Here is a 15,727-nt window from a genome sequence, read left to right as displayed (position 1 = left end):
AAATAACTTCTTGTATAAGATTAAGGAAGGGAGTCGTGTCTTGAAGAAGAGACCTTAGCCGTGCAACCCCTTATAAAACCAGGTTTGTTGGGCACTAGGTTCAGGGACATAGTCAGGCCACTGGCGTGTGGCTATAGTTAGGCATGCACAAAGCCTGAGCTTCTATAATTGACTTGGCATTAGGCTCGGGTCACTCAAGTTTCAGTTAAACCATTGAGGGCCATTGCTATTATTGTAAGCGCAATAGTAAGGTGCATGTGCAAGAGCAGAGTATTGTCTGTTGTTGGGAAAGGATGATGTTAGAGGGTTTGCAGAACCCCATACCCGCCAAGTGTACCTTTTTGGCATGTACAGTACTTTTTTTTTTTTATGGTCTGTACCGATTTTTGGCTCTCCAAACTTCCATTGAAAGTATAGGAAAAGGGGTGTGGTCATGCCCCCTTTACCAGTGGCCATGCCCCTTTTTTGAATTTGTACCAATTTTTATGTGTAAAATGTTGGAGGGTATGGAACCCTATGACGATATCACATGACTAAGGAAGGCTTGGATTTTCTGAGACAGTAAAGCGATGGATAAGGAGAAAAGGAATGTTGTGTTTCTTCAGATCAGCAGTTTTGCACATCATGATACTGCTCAGTTCAAGACATTTTCGCAATCTTCAGATAAAATATCACTGTCCACAAGGAGTTAAAATTTTTGTTGTGCATCTTGTCAGGATGGCCGAGCGGTCTAAGGCGCTGCGTTTAGGTCGCAGTCTCCTCTGGAGGCGTGGGTTCGAATCCCACTTCTGACATTTGTTTTATTTTTTTAAGTTCATTAATGAAAAAGTAGAGATTGAAGATGTTTCAGTGTTATAGATGGATGCAGGGCTATGTTTCATTCTAGTAGATTCTATATATATTAAATGAAGCTGCTTTATGTCATCTCCTCACTGTTCTCCCTCACTTGGACTGGATGTGATGGTTAAGGATCTGCTGCTGCATAACTGATTGGGAAATGAATCAGCAATAGCTTTAATCTACGATACTTATCATTCAAATACAATGTGCCAGTGACACTCAGAAGTGCTCTGTCCTGCACTGCGGTGCAATGTCCATTTCTGTTAATTAAATTACCCACTTGTAAAGTCCAATATTCAAGACTTATCTGCTCTCATTCCTAAATTGGGTGTTCTGTTACTGACATCCATTAATTCAGAATTTACACTATGATCACCACAAGTCTCAGCCTCTGTCCCCAACTACCTGACAAATTTTTTGATACGTTGATGAACAAAGAGTTGTCAGAAAATGTTTTATTTCATTTTCAGTGGGTTATGTGTTTTTCAGAGATGTGACACAGAAATTAATAATTGGTGAAATAGAGGTGAGCTTTGAAAGCACTAAAAGGATCTGCCGAAACCCGGGATCGAACCAGGGACCTTTAGATCTTCAGTCTAACGCTCTCCCAACTGAGCTATTTCGGCTGTGAGGTACAATGTGGAACACATCAGAGTGAAGTGACACAAACCATCTTTCTGTTAACAGATTATGAATCATTTACAAAATATGTCAGCAAGAGGAAGAGAATAAAATGAGGTAATGAGAGGACACTTTACCTCTGCATATTAATGCTAACAAGTTGGTGACTGGCCAGTTGATTAAGCGATTCTCACTGAATTGTGCCATCGTAGCCACCCTCTCTGCTGTATATTGCCAGTAATCGCCTCATTGCAGAGCGGGTGGTGTGGCTACAATGACGCAATTACGGTCACCAAATACCCCATTCCGCCTCCTTTATAGTGCTCTGCCTCCACCCCACCACCTTTGACGCATCCTACCTCTGCCCCACCTCCCGACTGAGCCGACCTGGCTGCTCTTTCCCGGAAAGAGCAGCCCGGATGTCTGTAGCTATGCATGAAACCCAGATTTTACCTTGTTGGGAAAAAAAAGTATGTTTTTAAATAGATAGAATGCATACCTTCCAATATAACCCTCTCCATGAGGGACACATTGCCCTGTTTCTGGACTTTTTTCTTCATTTATGATGGCCGACACCTGTATTGAACAGGTTAATCATTGGATAAGAAAGGCGTTTCAGCACAGGTGATGGCAATCAGTGGCATCACAAGGCGGGTGCGGCCCGCACCCGGGTGTGACGCCTGGAGGAGGGTGACACCAAATGTCAGCTCCTCCGCACTGACAGGAACCAGGTGCTGCAGTGAGAAAGTCTCCTACAGCACCCGGCTCCTGTCACAGAAGAGGAGCCGACAGCAGACGGAGACTCGCTCTGGGGGAAGCCCAGCATCTCCGGAGATGCTGGGCACGCCCCCCAGAGTGATGATTCCGGGATCCCCACAAAGCCACGCCCCCTAAGTACAAGACCACGCCCCATTTTGCCGCGATCACGGCAGGAGATCAGGGGCGCGCACCGGGTGTCACCACACCCGGTGACGCCTCTGATGGCAATCATAAATTATGAGGGAATCCAGAAGCAGAGCTTTCTGTCCCTCCTGGAGAAGGTCATGTTGGGAGGTATGGGAATGTTCCCGAATAGATGAAATGACTGTGTGCTCCACTATGCCTCCTGCAATTGTGAGACACAGTCACACACTAGAATGTCCTCCCTGTGGATGGTGGGCTTCTCTGTGAGAAGAGAAGCCACTAATGTGTCAGTCGGTGGCAGCTGTAACCGCTCATGTCCCCAGAGATCAGCAGTGTGGCCCAGCCGCAAATAGTGTAGTCCTGAACTGACATTGCAAAACGGCCAGCATCTCATGACCAACCCAGCCTGGAAGTGTAGCGGAAGCTACGGAGATGCCACCTCGTTTTTCAGTAACTGGCTGGTCATTTGATTGCTGTGCCATGGGATGGTAGTGAAGTATAGGACAGGCAATTTACTGGAACTTTGGGAGTACCCCAAATGAGTCAGGATAATTGTAGAAATTTGAAATTCAGATTGCTTTGTTTTAATGTCGCTGTTCTTGCCGTAGTGCCAAGACAAGAAGATCATTTCAATGTCCTGCTGGTGTTTTTTTCAAGATGTAGTATAGTTTGAAGTTTACACCAGGATGTGTATTTATTCAGTAGCATTGCTGATGTATTTACACAAATCACCTGTATTCAATCAAGGTTTCACATAGTGATATCAGTGAGTTAATATTCCTATAGGGAGAAAGCATGGGAGTATTTAAACAAGTGGCAATGGACATATTAGTATAATCTGTATAAACAGATAATCACACATAAATTGTTGTATTAAAATTAAAACGGTATCAGGTTGGAATAGTAAAATAAATTCAAATGAAAATAGTCACTTGAGAAGATAGAATGAGGGTACCTAGCGACCACTGGTGCTAATATGTCAATAAGTTAAATTATAAGCATATTAAATTTAAAAGTTTAACAAATATATTTTATTACAGACATAAAAAAATTTATATATAAAAAAGGCTTGAAAGATGAACAGAGCATAAAATACACTATGTTCGGTTATATAAAAAAAAATGACTATTTCTTAAAAACATTTTTTTTATACAAGTATAAAAAGGAGGTATATCATCTTTAAGGTGCTGGAGGTCACAGTGAGGGAAACCCAATGCGTTTCGTCCTAAAACTTCATCAAGGGGTTCTGTTTGCTGTGACATGGCTCTTACTTATACCCCTAACAATTAGGTATACAGTTGTGACATCACTTCCTGCACTTAGTAATTAATGATGATACTAGGGCATTATGGCATTCTATATATATTAGCCGACACAGAACAGCATAATTAAGTCTTAAACATAAAAAATGTACGTTTTCTCTGCTTAAAAACTAAGATTTTAACAGTTCTTTATTGAAGGTGGCATTTCCGCCACACTGCCTGTGTATGTTCATTTGTACTGGGTATGTGGCACTTCAGTACCACTTCCGGCTCCTCTCTGCACATGTCCAGAGGACGGTGATGCCGTGGAACGCACATTGCTTCCAGTGATGTGGTCCACCTCACTTCCATTCTGTTAGCGGTATTCTTTCAGTCCCGGTAGCCATCTTTAAGGAGACCATTAACTGAGGACAATGCAGTGTATTCTCTGCATAGGGTTTCGTTTGTGAGCAGAAAAGAATAATGAAAAATGGGATTAAATAAACTAATCATATTTCTAAGGAGGTTTCTTCAGCATATTTCTTTTATATATTTAAGTGTTCATAGATCACATTTGATATCCTATAAGTGACAAACTGAGTGGATGTGTTCTGCATAGTATATAAACAATACAGAATATTGAATAATTTAATAAATAAATGATAAATTATTTGGTGACATGTTACAGTAGTGATTATTTTAATTTTTTTTAAATGTAATTAATAACATATATGTGAATATAGTTAGAGTTCTGGAGTAATTATTGCCTTACAGAGTTTTAATGTGAATATTTACATTATTAAACATGTATAATAATTAGTGACTGAAAATAAGATATCTGTGTTTATGTGTTCTCTAGAATCACATGTGTATTAGTTTATTCTTTATGGTTTGTTTATGGAACCCAATCTTCCCAGGTGGTCCCCCATCCCAGTACTGGACGGGCCCCACACTACTTAGCTTCCAAGATCAGATGAGATTGGGCATTTCCAGTGGAGGTTGGTCGTACATTTGTATAACTCGTATATCATCAAGATTCATACTATTCTTTATCAGTGACTAAATAAAGTGCAATAATGTGTTTTTAATTTATAGAAACAAGTGAAATAAATAGGTGAAACAAATAGAGGGAAGGGGTGACTAAGGGTGAATACTTAAAAGTGGGAATGGGCTGTAGTACAGGATATCCTTCAAGAAGACAGAACCTCTACAGGAATGGAGCTATCTCGTAGTTGTCGTTGAACCCAGAAGGGTGTATCGTTTGGAGCTGGAAGATCCAAAACCTCTCACGTCTGGAAAGTTTATTTGCCAGATCGCCACCTCTTTCTCCAAGCTTCACCAATTCAATAGCTTTATAGGTCAAATCTGCTGGATTGGAGATATGTGTGTTGAAGTGCCTGGATATTGCATTTGAGTGTCTACTTTGGTTTTTTATGTTGCGAATATGCTCCTGAATGCGAATCTTGGATGGCATCTTTGTTTTCCTGACAATTTTTCCCACACTTGCATTCCAAAAGATAGAGGACAGAAGTGCTATTGCAGTTCATAAATTCTTTTATTTTGTATTCCTTTTTTTTTATCCGAATCGCTGAAAGTTTTCCTATTTGGGTGAAGATACTTGCAGATGTTGCAACGTCCGCATTTGTGTGATCCTGTACATTTTGGCATGATTTGGGTACTAGCTAACTTTCCTGGTAGCATACTGGGTGCCATCAAGTCCTTGAGGCTCTTTGATTTCCTAAAGATAATCTGGAGGTTTTGGCGGGAGCATTTCTTTTAAAATGGGGTTCATGAGTAAGATGTCCCAGTGGTTTCAAACTGAGTTTCTTATAACTCACTCATGGCGACTGTATGTGGTGATGAAGGCCACCTGTTCCTTCTTCTCCCCTTTGTCCTTATATTCCAGTAGTTTTTCTCTGTCAGTGTCCCTTGTTTTCATAATGGCTTCATAAATAATTCCCGTTGGATAATTCTTCTCCTCAAATCTACTCCCATACACCTCAAACTGTGCCTCGCAATCTTCTACTGTGCTGCAATTTCTCTTAATTCTGTGGAATTGGGAATATGGGATGTTCTTCATTTTTTCAGGTGATTGCTTTTGTAATGTAGGTAGCTGTTTCTGTCTACTGTTTTGATGTAGTTCTTCGTGATTACTTTACCTTCCACTCCTGCTAGTATCAAGTCAAGGAATTTGATAGAGTTGGCGTTGACATTGGAAGTAAAAAAATAAGAATTTACTTACCGATAATTCTATTTCTCGTAGTCCGTAGTGGATGCTGGGGACTCCGAAAGGACCATGGGGAATAGCGGCTCCGCAGGAGACTGGGCACAAAAGTAAAGCTTTAGAACTACCTGGTGTGCACTGGCTCCTCCCCCTATGACCCTCCTCCAAGCCTCAGTTAGGATACTGTGCCCAGACGAGCGTACACAATAAGGAAGGATTTTGAATCCCGGGTAAGACTCATACCAGCCACACCAATCACACCGTACAACTCGTGATCTAAACCCATTTAACAGCATGATAACAGAGGAGCCTCTAGAAAAGATGGCTCACTACAGCAATAACCCGATTTTTTGGTAACAATAACTATGTACCAGTATTGCAGACAATCCGCACTTGGGATGGGCGCCCAGCATCCACTACGGACTACGAGAAATTGAATTATCGGTAAGTAAATTCTTATTTTCTCTAACGTCCTAAGTGGATGCTGGGGACTCCGTAAGGACCATGGGGATTATACCAAAGCTCCCAAACGGGCGGGAGAGTGCGGATGACTCTGCAGCACCAAATGAGAGAACTCCAAGTCCTCCTCAGCCAGGGTATCAATTTTGTAGAATTTTACAAACGTATTTGCTCCTGACCAAGTAGCTGCTCGGCAAAGTTGTAAAGCCGAGACCCCTCGGGCAGCCGCCCAAGATGAGCCCATCTTCCTTGTGGAGTGGGCATTTACAGATTTTTGGCTGTGGCAGGCCTGCCACAGAATGTGCAAGCTGAATTGTACTACAAATCCAACGAGCAATAGTCTGCTTAGAAGCAGGAGCACCCAGCTTGTTGGGTGCATACAGGATAAACAGCGAGTCAGATTTTCTGACTCCAGCCGTCCTGGAAACATATATTTTCAGGGCCCTGACAACGTCTAGCAACTTGGAGTCCTCCAAGTCCCTAGTAGCCGCAGGCACCACAATAGGTTGGTTCAGGTGAAACGCTGAAACCCCTTAGGGAGAAACTGAGGACGAGTCCTCAATTCCGCCCTGTCCGAATGGAAAATCAGATAAGGGCTTTTACAGGATAAAGCCGCCAATTCTGACACGCGCCTGGCCCAGGCCAGGGCCAACAGCATGACCACTTTCCATGTGAGATACTTTAACTCCACAGATTTAAGTGGTTCAAACCAATGTGACTTTTGGAACCCAAAAACTACATTGAGATCCCAAGGTGCCCCTGGAGGCACAAAAGGAGGCTGTATATGCAGTACCCCTTTTACAACGTCTGAACTTCAGGGACTGAAGCTAGTTCTTTTTGGAAGAAAATTGACAGGGCCGAAATTTGAACCTTAATGGACCCCAATTTCAGGCCCATAGACACTCCTGTTTGCAGGAAATGTAGGAATCGACCCAGTTGAATTTCCTCCGTCGGGCCTTACTGGCCTCGCACCACGCAACATATTTTCGCCAAATGCGGTGATAATGTTTTGCGGTTACATCCTTCCTGGCTTTGATCAGGATAGGGATGACTTCATCCGGAATGCCTTTTTTCCTTCAGGATCCGGCGTTCAACCGCCATGCCGTCAAACGCAGCCGCGGTAAGTCTTGGAACAGACAGGGTCCTTGCTGGAGCAGGTCCCTTCTTAGAGGTAGAGGCCACGGATCCTCCGTGAGCATCTCTTGAAGTTCCGGTTACCAAGTCCTTCTTGGCCAATCCGGAGCCACGAATATAGTGCTTACTCCTCTCCATCTTATCAATCTCAGTACCGTGGGTATGAGAGGCAGATGAGGGAACACATACACTGACTGGTACACCCACGGTGTTACCAGAGCGTCTACAGCTATTGCCTGAGGGTCCCTTGACCTGGCGCAATACCTGTCGAGTTTTTCCCAACGGTTTATAATCATGTGGAAGACTTCTGGGTGAAGTCCCCACTCTCCCGGGTGGAGGTCGTGTCTGCTGAGGAAGTCTGCTTCCCAGTTGTCCACTCCCGGAATTGCTGACAGTGCTATCACATGATTTTCCGCCCAGCGAAGAATCCTTGCAGCTTCTGCCATTGCCCTCCTGCTTCTTGTGCCACCCTGTCTGTTTACGTGGGTGACTGCCGTGATGTTGTCCGACTGGATCAACACCGGCTGACCTTGAAGCAGAGGTCTTGCTAAGCTTAGAGCATTGTAAATGGCCCTTAGCTTCAGGATATTTATGTGAAGTGATGTCTCCAGGCTTGACCATAAGCCCTGGAAATTCCTTCCCTGTGTGACTGCTCCCCAGCCTCGCAGGCTGGCATCCGTGGTCACCAGGACCCAGTCCTGAATGCCGAATCTGCGGCCCTCTAGTAGATGATCACTCTGCAACCAACACAGGAGGGACACCCTTGTTCTTGGTGACAGGGTTATCCGCTGATGCATCTGAAGATGCGACCCGGACCATTTGTCCAGCAGGTCCCACTGGAAAGTTCTTGCGTGGAATCTGCCGAATGGGATTGCTTCGTAGGAAGCCACCATTTTACCCAGAACCCTTGTGGATTGATGCACTGAGACTTGGCTCGGTTTTAGGAGGTTCCTGACTAGCTCGGATAACTCCCTGGCTTTCTCCTCCGGGAGAAACACCTTTTTCTGGACTGTGTCCAGGATCATCCCTAGGAAACGAAGACGAGTCGTCGGAACCAGCTGCGATTTTGGAATATTGAGAATCCAATCGTGCTGCCGCAACACTACCTGAGATAGTGCTACACCGACCTCCAACTGTTCCCTGGACGATTCCCTGATAAGGGTAAGATCCAAGTAAGGGATAACTAAAATTCCCTTCCTTCGAAGGAATATCATCATTTCGGCCATTACCTTGGTAAAGACCCGGGGTGCCGTGGACCATCCATACGGCAGCGTCTGAACTGATAGTGACAGTTCTGTACCATAAACCTGAGGTACCCTTGGTGAGAAGGGTAAATTTGGACATGAAGGTAAGCATCCTTGATGTCCCGAGACATCATGTAGTCCCCTTCTTCCAGGTTCGCAATCACCGCTCTGAGTGACTCAATCTTGAATTTGAACCTCTGTATGTAAGTGTTCAAAGATTTTAGATTTAGAATCGGTCTCACCGAGCCGTCCGGCTTCGGTACCACAACAGTGTGGAATAATACCCCGTTCCCTGTTGCAGGAGGGGTACCTTGATTATCACCTGCTGGGAATACAGCTTGTGAATGGCTTCCAAAACTGTCTCCCTGTCAGAAGGAGACATCGGTAAAGCCGACTTTAGGAAACGGCGAGGGGGAGACGTCTCGAATTCCAATTTGTACCCCTGAGATATCACCTGAAGGATCCAGGGGTCTACTTGCGAGTGAGCCCACTGCGCGCTGAAATTCATTGAGACGGGCCCCCCACCGTGCCTGATTCTGCTTGTAAAGCCCCAGCGTCATACTGAGGGCTTGGCAGAGGCGGGAGAGGGTTTCTGTTCCTGGGAACTGGCTGATTTCTGCAGCCTTTTTCCTCTCCCTCTGTCACGGGGCAGAAATGAGGAACCTTTTGCCCGCTTGTCCACGAAAAGACTGCGCCTGATAATACGGCGTCTTCTCATGTTGAGAGGCGACCTGGGGTACAAACGTGGATTTCCCAGCTGTTGCCGTGGCCACCAGGTCTGAAAGACCGACCCCAAATAACTCCTCCCCTTAATAAGGCAATACTTCCAAATGCCGTTTGAAATCCGCATCACCTGACCACTGTCGTGTCCATAACCCTCTACTGGTAGAAATGGACAACGCACTTAGACTTGATGCCAGTCGGCAAATATTCCGCTGTGCATCACGCATATATAGAAATGCATCTTTTAAATGCTCTATAGGCAAAAATTAAACTTTTCACTAAGCAGCTCAGGAGAGCCACCTAGTGTGCACCCTTCTCGTTCGGGCACAGAAATCTAACTGAGGCTTGGAGGAGGGTCATAGGGGGAGGAGCCAGTGCACACCAGGTAGTTCTAAAGCTTTACTTTTGTGCCCAGTCTCCTGCGGAGCCGCTATTCCCCATGGTCCTTACGGAGTCCCCAGCATCCACTTAGGACGTTAGAGAAAAAGGGTTATGTCATTGCTGGATAAATATTCTAAAAATGAATAAAAGAGGTACACGTTGCCATCCCATATAATTAAAATATCATCGCTATACCGTTTATAAAGAACGATATGTTCTATTAATCTGTGGGAGTTTTAGATTAGAGCCTGCTCCCAGCACCCCATAAACAAGTTTGCAAAGCTAGGCACAAAAATAGTCCCCATAGCTGTTCCACAGCACTGTGCAGAGGCTGGGGGCAGTCCAGCAGCTTCCAGAGTGCTGGGCTTGCCCCCAGCATGACGGTGGGCAGCATCACATAACGTGACCGAACGGGACCAAGGCCATGCCCCAAGGGTCAAGATCTGTCAGTTTTCCCGGTGCATGGAGATGACATCATCTCCAAACGCCGGGCAGAAGACATTGCACCCGGGTACAGTCTAAACAGCGCCAACCTGGGATATTTCCGGGTCAAAGCCATTGGGGAAAAGGGGTCCATCTCGGGTCTGACCTGGCTTGGAACCGTGTTCCAAATCCCAGGTCAGACCCGAGACTTCTAGTGTAAAAGGGGTATAAGAGATCCAGCATAATTCTTGCCTGCACAGCATTCTGAATCTATCACCGGTTCCGACTGTAGATGGTACTTAGCAAAGTGCTTGGAGACACTATGTAACATAAAGCGCTGTGAGTAGACCTTTGTGAGCCAATGTTTGCTGCTTTAACAAAACAGGCAGACTCTCACAAAGTCCAGCTCCTCCATAAACTTGGAGGCTTATTACATTTAGCACCAAGTGTAAGAAAGGCATAACATTCTTTCCAAATAACTTCTTGTATAAGATTAAGGAAGGGAGTCGTGTCTTGAAGAAGAGACCTTAGCCGTGCAACCCCTTATAAAACCAGGTTTGTTGGGCACTAGGTTCAGGGACATAGTCAGGCCACTGGCGTGTGGCTATAGTTAGGCATGCACAAAGCCTGAGCTTCTATAATTGACTTGGCATTAGGCTCGGGTCACTCAAGTTTCAGTTAAACCATTGAGGGCCATTGCTATTATTGTAAGCGCAATAGTAAGGTGCATGTGCAAGAGCAGAGTATTGTCTGTTGTTGGGAAAGGATGATGTTAGAGGGTTTGCAGAACCCCATACCCGCCAAGTGTACCTTTTTGGCATGTACAGTACTTTTTTTTTTTTATGGTCTGTACCGATTTTTGGCTCTCCAAACTTCCATTGAAAGTATAGGAAAAGGGGTGTGGTCATGCCCCCTTTACCAGTGGCCATGCCCCTTTTTTGAATTTGTACCAATTTTTATGTGTAAAATGTTGGAGGGTATGGAACCCTATGACGATATCACATGACTAAGGAAGGCTTGGATTTTCTGAGACAGTAAAGCGATGGATAAGGAGAAAAGGAATGTTGTGTTTCTTCAGATCAGCAGTTTTGCACATCATGATACTGCTCAGTTCAAGACATTTTCGCAATCTTCAGATAAAATATCACTGTCCACAAGGAGTTAAAATTTTTGTTGTGCATCTTGTCAGGATGGCCGAGCGGTCTAAGGCGCTGCGTTTAGGTCGCAGTCTCCTCTGGAGGCGTGGGTTCGAATCCCACTTCTGACATTTGTTTTATTTTTTTAAGTTCATTAATGAAAAAGTAGAGATTGAAGATGTTTCAGTGTTATAGATGGATGCAGGGCTATGTTTCATTCTAGTAGATTCTATATATATTAAATGAAGCTGCTTTATGTCATCTCCTCACTGTTCTCCCTCACTTGGACTGGATGTGATGGTTAAGGATCTGCTGCTGCATAACTGATTGGGAAATGAATCAGCAATAGCTTTAATCTACGATACTTATCATTCAAATACAATGTGCCAGTGACACTCAGAAGTGCTCTGTCCTGCACTGCGGTGCAATGTCCATTTCTGTTAATTAAATTACCCACTTGTAAAGTCCAATATTCAAGACTTATCTGCTCTCATTCCTAAATTGGGTGTTCTGTTACTGACATCCATTAATTCAGAATTTACACTATGATCACCACAAGTCTCAGCCTCTGTCCCCAACTACCTGACAAATTTTTTGATACGTTGATGAACAAAGAGTTGTCAGAAAATGTTTTATTTCATTTTCAGTGGGTTATGTGTTTTTCAGAGATGTGACACAGAAATTAATAATTGGTGAAATAGAGGTGAGCTTTGAAAGCACTAAAAGGATCTGCCGAAACCCGGGATCGAACCAGGGACCTTTAGATCTTCAGTCTAACGCTCTCCCAACTGAGCTATTTCGGCTGTGAGGTACAATGTGGAACACATCAGAGTGAAGTGACACAAACCATCTTTCTGTTAACAGATTATGAATCATTTACAAAATATGTCAGCAAGAGGAAGAGAATAAAATGAGGTAATGAGAGGACACTTTACCTCTGCATATTAATGCTAACAAGTTGGTGACTGGCCAGTTGATTAAGCGATTCTCACTGAATTGTGCCATCGTAGCCACCCTCTCTGCTGTATATTGCCAGTAATCGCCTCATTGCAGAGCGGGTGGTGTGGCTACAATGACGCAATTACGGTCACCAAATACCCCATTCCGCCTCCTTTATAGTGCTCTGCCTCCACCCCACCACCTTTGACGCATCCTACCTCTGCCCCACCTCCCGACTGAGCCGACCTGGCTGCTCTTTCCCGGAAAGAGCAGCCCGGATGTCTGTAGCTATGCATGAAACCCAGATTTTACCTTGTTGGGAAAAAAAAGTATGTTTTTAAATAGATAGAATGCATACCTTCCAATATAACCCTCTCCATGAGGGACACATTGCCCTGTTTCTGGACTTTTTTCTTCATTTATGATGGCCGACACCTGTATTGAACAGGTTAATCATTGGATAAGAAAGGCGTTTCAGCACAGGTGATGGCAATCAGTGGCATCACAAGGCGGGTGCGGCCCGCACCCGGGTGTGACGCCTGGAGGAGGGTGACACCAAATGTCAGCTCCTCCGCACTGACAGGAACCAGGTGCTGCAGTGAGAAAGTCTCCTACAGCACCCGGCTCCTGTCACAGAAGAGGAGCCGACAGCAGACGGAGACTCGCTCTGGGGGAAGCCCAGCATCTCCGGAGATGCTGGGCACGCCCCCCAGAGTGATGATTCCGGGATCCCCACAAAGCCACGCCCCCTAAGTACAAGACCACGCCCCATTTTGCCGCGATCACGGCAGGAGATCAGGGGCGCGCACCGGGTGTCACCACACCCGGTGACGCCTCTGATGGCAATCATAAATTATGAGGGAATCCAGAAGCAGAGCTTTCTGTCCCTCCTGGAGAAGGTCATGTTGGGAGGTATGGGAATGTTCCCGAATAGATGAAATGACTGTGTGCTCCACTATGCCTCCTGCAATTGTGAGACACAGTCACACACTAGAATGTCCTCCCTGTGGATGGTGGGCTTCTCTGTGAGAAGAGAAGCCACTAATGTGTCAGTCGGTGGCAGCTGTAACCGCTCATGTCCCCAGAGATCAGCAGTGTGGCCCAGCCGCAAATAGTGTAGTCCTGAACTGACATTGCAAAACGGCCAGCATCTCATGACCAACCCAGCCTGGAAGTGTAGCGGAAGCTACGGAGATGCCACCTCGTTTTTCAGTAACTGGCTGGTCATTTGATTGCTGTGCCATGGGATGGTAGTGAAGTATAGGACAGGCAATTTACTGGAACTTTGGGAGTACCCCAAATGAGTCAGGATAATTGTAGAAATTTGAAATTCAGATTGCTTTGTTTTAATGTCGCTGTTCTTGCCGTAGTGCCAAGACAAGAAGATCATTTCAATGTCCTGCTGGTGTCTTTTTCAAGATGTAGTATAGTTTGAAGTTTACACCAGGATGTGTATTTATTCAGTAGCATTGCTGATGTATTTACACAAATCACCTGTATTCAATCAAGGTTTCACATAGTGATATCAGTGAGTTAATATTCCTATAGGGAGAAAGCATGGGAGTATTTAAACAAGTGGCAATGGACATATTAGTATAATCTGTATAAACAGATAATCACACATAAATTGTTGTATTAAAATTAAAACGGTATCAGGTTGGAATAGTAAAATAAATTCAAATGAAAATAGTCACTTGAGAAGATAGAATGAGGGTACCTAGCGACCACTGGTGCTAATATGTCAATAAGTTAAATTATAAGCATATTAAATTTAAAAGTTTAACAAATATATTTTATTACAGACATAAAAAAATTTATATATAAAAAAGGCTTGAAAGATGAACAGAGCATAAAATACACTATGTTCGGTTATATAAAAAAAAATGACTATTTCTTAAAAACATTTTTTTTATACAAGTATAAAAAGGAGGTATATCATCTTTAAGGTGCTGGAGGTCACAGTGAGGGAAACCCAATGCGTTTCGTCCTAAAACTTCATCAAGGGGTTCTGTTTGCTGTGACATGGCTCTTACTTATACCCCTAACAATTAGGTATACAGTTGTGACATCACTTCCTGCACTTAGTAATTAATGATGATACTAGGGCATTATGGCATTCTATATATATTAGCTGACACAGAACAGCATAATTAAGTCTTAAACATAAAAAATGTACGTTTTCTCTGCTTAAAAACTAAGATTTTAACAGTTCTTTATTGAAGGTGGCATTTCCGCCACACTGCCTGTGTATGTTCATTTGTACTGGGTATGTGGCACTTCAGTACCACTTCCGGCTCCTCTCTGCACATGTCCAGAGGACGGTGATGCAGTGGAACGCACATTGCTTCCAGTGATGTGGTCCACCTCACTTCCATTCTGTTAGCGGTATTCTTTCAGTCCCGGTAGCCATCTTTAAGGAGACCATTAACTGAGGACAATGCAGTGTATTCTCTGCATAGGGTTTCGTTTGTGAGCAGAAAAGAATAATGAAAAATGGGATTAAATAAACTAATCATATTTCTAAGGAGGTTTCTTCAGCATATTTCTTTTATATATTTAAGTGTTCATAGATCACATTTGATATCCTATAAGTGACAAACTGAGTGGATGTGTTCTGCATAGTATATAAACAATACAGAATATTGAATAATTTAATAAATAAATGATAAATTATTTGGTGACATGTTACAGTAGTGATTATTTTAATTTTTTTTAAATGTAATTAATAACATATATGTGAATATAGTTAGAGTTCTGGAGTAATTATTGCCTTACAGAGTTTTAATGTGAATATTTACATTATTAAACATGTATAATAATTAGTGACTGAAAATAAGATATCTGTGTTTATGTGTTCTCTAGAATCACATGTGTATTGGTTTATTCTTTATGGTTTGTTTATGGAACCCAATCTTCCCAGGTGGTCCCCCATCCCAGTACTGGACGGGCCCCACACTACTTAGCTTCCAAGATCAGATGAGATTGGGCATTTCCAGTGGAGGTTGGTCGTACATTTGTATAACTCGTATATCATCAAGATTCATACTATTCTTTATCAGTGACTAAATAAAGTGCAATAATGTGTTTTTAATTTATAGAAACAAGTGAAATAAATAGGTGAAACAAATAGAGGGAAGGGGTGACTAAGGGTGAATACTTAAAAGTGGGAATGGGCTGTAGTACAGGATATCCTTCAAGAAGACAGAACCTCTACAGGAATGGAGCTATCTCGTAGTTGTCGTTGAACCCAGAAGGGTGTATCGTTTGGAGCTGGAAGATCCAAAACCTCTCACGTCTGGAAAGTTTATTTGCCAGATCGCCACCTCTTTCTCCAAGCTTCACCAATTCAATAGCTTTATAGGTCAAATCTGCTGGATTGGAGATATGTGTGTTGAAGTGCCTGGATATTGCATTTGAGTGTCTACTTTGGTTTTTTATGTTGCGAATATGCTCCTGAAT

The 15,727-nt window shown here is 43.6% G+C and overlaps 4 non-coding genes across 4 annotated transcripts; 2 read left to right on the top strand and 2 right to left on the bottom strand.

Annotated features, from left to right (window-relative positions):
* Positions 1–711: 711 nt before the first annotated feature.
* Positions 712–794, top strand: TRNAL-UAG (transfer RNA leucine (anticodon UAG)). The gene has a single exon. It is a non-coding gene; the product is annotated as a tRNA-Leu (tRNA).
* A 599-nt stretch (positions 795–1,393) lies between these two features.
* On the bottom strand, positions 1,394–1,466 carry TRNAF-GAA (transfer RNA phenylalanine (anticodon GAA)). Its single transcript has one exon. It is a non-coding gene; the product is annotated as a tRNA-Phe (tRNA).
* A 9,911-nt stretch (positions 1,467–11,377) lies between these two features.
* Positions 11,378–11,460, top strand: TRNAL-UAG (transfer RNA leucine (anticodon UAG)). The gene has a single exon. It is a non-coding gene; the product is annotated as a tRNA-Leu (tRNA).
* Positions 11,461–12,059: 599 nt separating this feature from the next.
* On the bottom strand, positions 12,060–12,132 carry TRNAF-GAA (transfer RNA phenylalanine (anticodon GAA)). The gene has a single exon. It is a non-coding gene; the product is annotated as a tRNA-Phe (tRNA).
* Positions 12,133–15,727: the final 3,595 nt, after the last annotated feature.

Source organism: Pseudophryne corroboree, chromosome 10, assembly GCF_028390025.1.
Source record: "Pseudophryne corroboree isolate aPseCor3 chromosome 10, aPseCor3.hap2, whole genome shotgun sequence".
Taxonomy (NCBI): Eukaryota; Metazoa; Chordata; class Amphibia; order Anura; family Myobatrachidae; genus Pseudophryne; species Pseudophryne corroboree.
Note: the sequence above shows the minus strand (reverse complement) of the source record. Positions and strands in the feature narration are given on the sequence as shown.